This window comes from Vigna radiata, unplaced genomic scaffold, assembly GCF_000741045.1.
Source record: "Vigna radiata var. radiata cultivar VC1973A unplaced genomic scaffold, Vradiata_ver6 scaffold_297, whole genome shotgun sequence".
Classification (NCBI taxonomy): domain Eukaryota; kingdom Viridiplantae; phylum Streptophyta; class Magnoliopsida; order Fabales; family Fabaceae; genus Vigna; species Vigna radiata.
In genome coordinates, this window is record NW_014542036.1 from 320,912 (window position 1) to 326,845 (window position 5,934).

The window sequence follows — 5,934 nt, forward strand, 5'->3', positions numbered from 1 at the left end:
GATACACTTGCTAGGCTTATGAGATACTTAAGAGGTTCAATGGATTATGCCATTGAATATAGTGGATTTCCCGTTGTACTAGAAAGGTACAGTGATGCTAACTGGATCTCTGATTCAGACAAGACAAAATCCACTAGTGGTTATGTATTCACACTTGGGGGTGGTGCGATTACATGGAAATCGGCCAGACAAACTATTATTGCAAGATCAACAATGGAATCTAAGTTTGTTGCTCTTGAGATGGCTGGTAGTGAGGCTGAGTGGTTGAAAAACTTCTTAGCGAACATTCCACTAGGAATGAAACCAACTCCGTCGGTATCAATACACTGTGATTGCCAATTGGCAATAGCTATAGCTAAAAATAAGAATTACAATGGAAAGAATAGACATATACAATTGAGACACAATTTGGTGAAACAGTTGCTAAAGAGTGGAACTATTTCCATTGATTATGTGAAGTCAGAACGGAATCTAGTGGATCCTCTGACAAAACCCCTGGGAAGACAAATGATATTAGAAACATAGAGGGGAATGNGACTTAAGCCACTTGCAAACAAACAAGTGATGGTAACCCAACCTTTGTGATTGGAGATCCAATGAATAAGGTTCATATGGGTAAAAACAAGTCACTTGTAAGTTCTGATAGCACTAAATTGATTTTAATCAATTATGTCCCTTCCTATGGTCTGTGTGATAGTGCTAGAGACTGCATTATTGAGAGGCTAAACTTTGTTATTAAAATTCTGTGTTGAAAGAATTTTAGCTTAAACAAAGTTTTTAATGATTTTCATATCCCTTATGGGTGGTGTATGATTTACAGCATACACTTGATGAAATCACCTATATGAGTGTCGAGTGGGGCCGCTTGCATGAGATCTTGGCATGATCTTTAGAGCACTCATGAATATCGGGCACGCGCATGGCCTAGTAAGCGCAACACAACGATAACAGCAAGGATTGCGGGGGTGTATTGTGATTGATAAACCTCTAACACACGTCAAGTGTCTTTGGTTCATATAGCTTGCTATACCAGCTCTAATGCATTACATCCTATGAGACCCAGAATAAAAGTTTCTTATCTTTCTTTTAGTGTTTGAACTATTTGAGTCAAAGACTTTTCTTTCAACTTATTTTGCAATATGTGGGGGATTGTTATATTATATTAATATTATAATATTGCAAAATTTGAATGTTGGATAAACGTTGATTTTAATTAAATGGGCAACGAAATTTTTATTTTAAGCAACATTCAAATGCTTTTAAAGTGCTGCAACCTTAAAAAAGGAAATTTATTGTTTTTTATTTTCTTATATTTCCTTTATTCTCTCCTTAGCTCTATAAATAGAGAGCATTTCTCTCATTCCAAGACACATCAAAAAATCAATCTTCTCTTATTTTCTTCTCTTCTAGTTTCATCCTTTGTTTTTTTCTTCTTCTAAAATTATTCTGGGTCATTCTTATACTCTAATTAGAGTTCCTTACTAGTTCTGAGATCCTCAAAAATATTCTGAGAAGTTCCTGTTGTATCCTGGGGGCTTGCGCACACCGCGGATAAGTCCTTAAGGACAGTGACTTTACACGCATCAGGAAATTTTGTTCGTGATTCTATCAGCTTTTTACAACAAACATCACCCATCAGACGTCGGTTAGAGGGTAGCCCGACGTATATTAATGGACAGTGGCATTGCCGTAAATAAGTTTGTAAACAAAACGTCAGTTTTTAGGGCAAGCGACGTTTGTGATATAGTAGACATCTGTTCTGCCCTAAACCGATGTCCAAGGGCCTAAGGTAGGCGAGAAGACAATCTTTTCTGCCCCATTGACGTCTGTTGTGATGGGGGGCTGACGTCTACCTGTTTGCAATTAATGTTCTTCACCTGATTCCCAGGCGCTTAGATTTCACGTAGTAAAAAACCGACGTTTATGGCCTGTCCAGAAGGCGGGAAGACATCAATTTCTGCAAAATAGATGTCGGCTTTCTGGGTGAGCGACGTCTATGTGCCTGTAATTAATGCTATTCACCAAACTCGCAGGCACTTTACGTCCGGTAACAGGGCGCCAACATCTAAAAGGTTATAGACGTCGGCGCCCCAGGACAACCGTCGTCTACTTCCCTGACAGGAAATGAAATGTCAATCCGATTAGCGCCGTACACGTCGGCGCTCCGTGTGTGCGACGTCTAATGTGCATTCAAAAGGCAGATTAAAAGTTATCTTGAACGTCATATTAATGAGATTATCGATGTCTAGATGACTATAGATGTCGGTTTCTGCAGCAACCGACGCCTCATTTCATGTTAAATAAACCGTAGACTCGTAGTTTCGCGACATTGAATTCTAGGTTCTGATAACATCATCGTCTTCCTCCTCTCCTTTTTCTCTCTTGCGACATTGCATTCCAAGTGCCTGTTTTTTAATTAAACCGTTTAAACTTTGTTCAGTCCGATTATATTAGTCTTTAATCGATTATCTTCTGGTTCAACTGATTAAAATTTGTTTTCCTTGTGTTGTGTTTTAGTGCAATTTTGTTCCTCTCTTGGGGTAACGTAGTATCACACTTTGCCTTTGCTAGCTGCCTCCCAGAAAAAGCGGCGTCTTTTGAATTTCTTGTGGCTTTTTGACCCAAAAACGACCTTGGGTCGTTGCCTAGTTATCATTTCACCGTAATTTTTCCCTCTTATGGTTGAAAACGGAACTAAGCAAGAACCCAAGTTCGGTTTTGGGTTGAAATGTCATGAGAAATTCAAAAGACGCAAGCTTTTTTTTGGGGGAAACTAGCAAAGACAGAGTGTGCTACTAGGTTGTCTAAAGACAGAAACAAAACTGCACTAAAACACAACGACTATGTTAAACGTCGGTTAATGCATACACCGACGTCTATAGTGATATTGGACGGCGGTTAATGACATGTTCGAAGTCTTTATGTGCTCTTAGACGTCGGTTAATGCTTAGTCCGACATCTATATAGTGCCCTTAGACGTCGGGTTAAACTTACACTGACGTTTAGTGACGTCGGACATGGTACTAATTAGACGTCTGTTATATGGATGTCCGACGTCCCATTAACGTCACCAGTAATGATGTCGGTTGTTTAATAGACGTTAAAAATCCAAAATAAAAGACATCTAAAGCCTTTTTTTCACTAGTGATAAATAAGTAAAAAATGATTTTTTAATCAATCTTTTTCTTTTGTCATAACTTATATTAATATGTATTTGTTTTTAAAGTGTTTGCATTACACATATTTATAAGGGAGAACCATATATACTGACTATAGAATATATTTACAGTTTTATGTATAATTGAAATCTATATCTTTTCAAAAATTACAAAACTATGATCATATATTTATAGGTTACGATTTTCATAAAGCCATGATATATATGATGTAATTAAATGTTCGCACTATTATTATATTGCCAAGTTTGATGCTTCAACTTATAAACGTGTAGTAGAAAATATAATAATATTTTCGATTTCCACGTTCTCTGCAAGCTTTTTTGTTTCATTGAATAATTTAGTAGTAAGCAGTATTGTGAAACTATATGTAAATGTTTGCAACATGTTTTTGTCATCTTTTGTTTTGTACTATTGCTTAACTGCTGGTGAGATTAATGGTTTTTGTTTTTTGGTTTTACACCTTATTTTATAGGATTTGTTGATCATGGTGACGTGCAACAACTTTTAAAATCACCATGCCTGCCATGTTATACCAAAAAGAAAAAAAAAATTAAGAAACATTTTTTGTCAAAGATTCTGCTTTCGTTATACTGTTTTCGTAGGACTTGACAGACGAAAAGAAAGAAAGAAATATAACATAAGATATAATGAAGTGATAAAAAAAACAATAATAAATATTGAAATACGATTTGTATAAATATGAATAATCATACTAGTACGATTTTTTTGAAGGCTTTTTGATTAATTGTTGTGAAGGATAAGATAATATTTTTTTAGACAAATATAGATTGTTGATTATAACTTTATTTAAAATTTATTTTTTAGATTTATTTAAGACTAAAAAAGTGATTTATCATGTATAGCTAGATTCTAAACTTTTAGATATTTAATTTCTCTTATTAATGACTATAATAACATGTGATGTGAATACTCTCATACAATAAATAATTTATTAATTTTTACAATTTTTTTATTAAATCTTCAAATTAATTCTGAAAAATGCGTACACTTCCGGATAAGTTTTCAAAGTTTTATTTATTTACATATAATGTTTCTTTTTGTATTTAATTTATACAAACGTTTTTGTAGTAGATATAGAAACACTTAAAGGCAAGATAAATTTTCAAACGCTCGTTTATACAAACTTGCTTATAAAAAACTCATTCAAATTTTCTATATTTGTGTTCTTTATTGCATTTATCACGTATTGTATTAATCATTCATTTGAACAAAATGAATTATTTATTGTTAACTTACTTTTCTATCTCTCACGTGTTAGAAGAATATAATTAAGAATGTCCATTTGTCATCTTAATGATTGATTAGGCGAGAGATAGAAAAATTATGAGAAAAATCTGGTGACGTGTGAATACAAAGAATTAGGAAATGCAAAAAAGAACGTAAAATCATATTAATCAGTTAAAAACATAACTGATTCATGAAGCTTTTTTGGTTTATTAAAGAAAAAAAAAGTCATTCTAGATTATAAGCTTCAAATGAACTTGATTAAAATATTTAAGCACTTTAATAAAACATTTTAATAGGTGCCTTGCTTGTTCACTCACATTTTAGACCTGTCAATATCATTGATTTCGTAAAAATAATTTTTTTATTCGACATTAGTCCTCTCTTCTTTTTTTTTTTTCAGAGTTTATATATATATATATATATATATGACTTAATATTCCTGATGATCCTTATTTTAGTCAAGTGTGTTCTTTTTAGTCGCAGGTTTTTTTTTTGTATAATGTTGTTTTAAAAAATGTAATTTTTGTCAATTTTGTCCTTTTTTCAAACGGGGCGTTTAAATCGTTAACGTCCATTGCTCTAGCTGTGCAAAACTCAAATGAGATGACATGTAACTACGGTCACATCACTATCTTCTTCAACCTTTAGCCCACCGAATCCTAACGCCTCTGCTGCCATAGAGGTCGTCCATAGTCACCATGCTGCCGTGAAGCCGCGCCTGCAAAGAACCATGGCAGCCATCACGCGCAACCTCCATGGCCACCACCATCAAAGTCGCGATCTCTCCCTAATCATGAAACCCTAATCTTGAACTCCGTTCGAATCTTCATTCTCGTGCATCAGCCATGAATCATCCAAATCGAGAGCTTCATTGTCAGCGCGACAATCCTTGTCGTCGTCGTGCAAAGCTCTAGAGCCATCATATTCTCCAACCTACAGAGAACCACAATGAAATCCAGAAAAATCTCAAATCAAAAAAACCTAGAATCGCGCCGCTGCTTGCCTCCACTGGCCACCATGAGTGCTTTCTTACACAACTAGGTTCGTCTTCTTCATGCTACCATGAGCCGCACAATTCGCAAAATCATCCTCCATTGAAGCAAAACTACGAGCAATGTTTTCCTTCTTCTCGCGGCGTAGGCACAAGAAGGTTTCCCCCAAATGCAGAACCCTAATTTTGGGGTGGTAAAGGGGCTGCCAAGAAGACTTTACTTTTAGTGACGTGGCAAAAGTTAAATGTCATCTCAACAGTTTTGTGCACACTTGGACTGTCTGTCGTTAACGATTTAAACCTTGTTTACAAAAAGGACCAAATTGAACAAAAATTACATTATTTATAACAACATTGAACATAAAAAAAAATAATCTAAAACCAAATCGAACACAGTTGACCAAAATAAGGACCATCGTGGATATATATATATATATATATATATATATATATATATATATATATATATATATATATATATATATATATATATATATATATATATGAGTTTGCTAA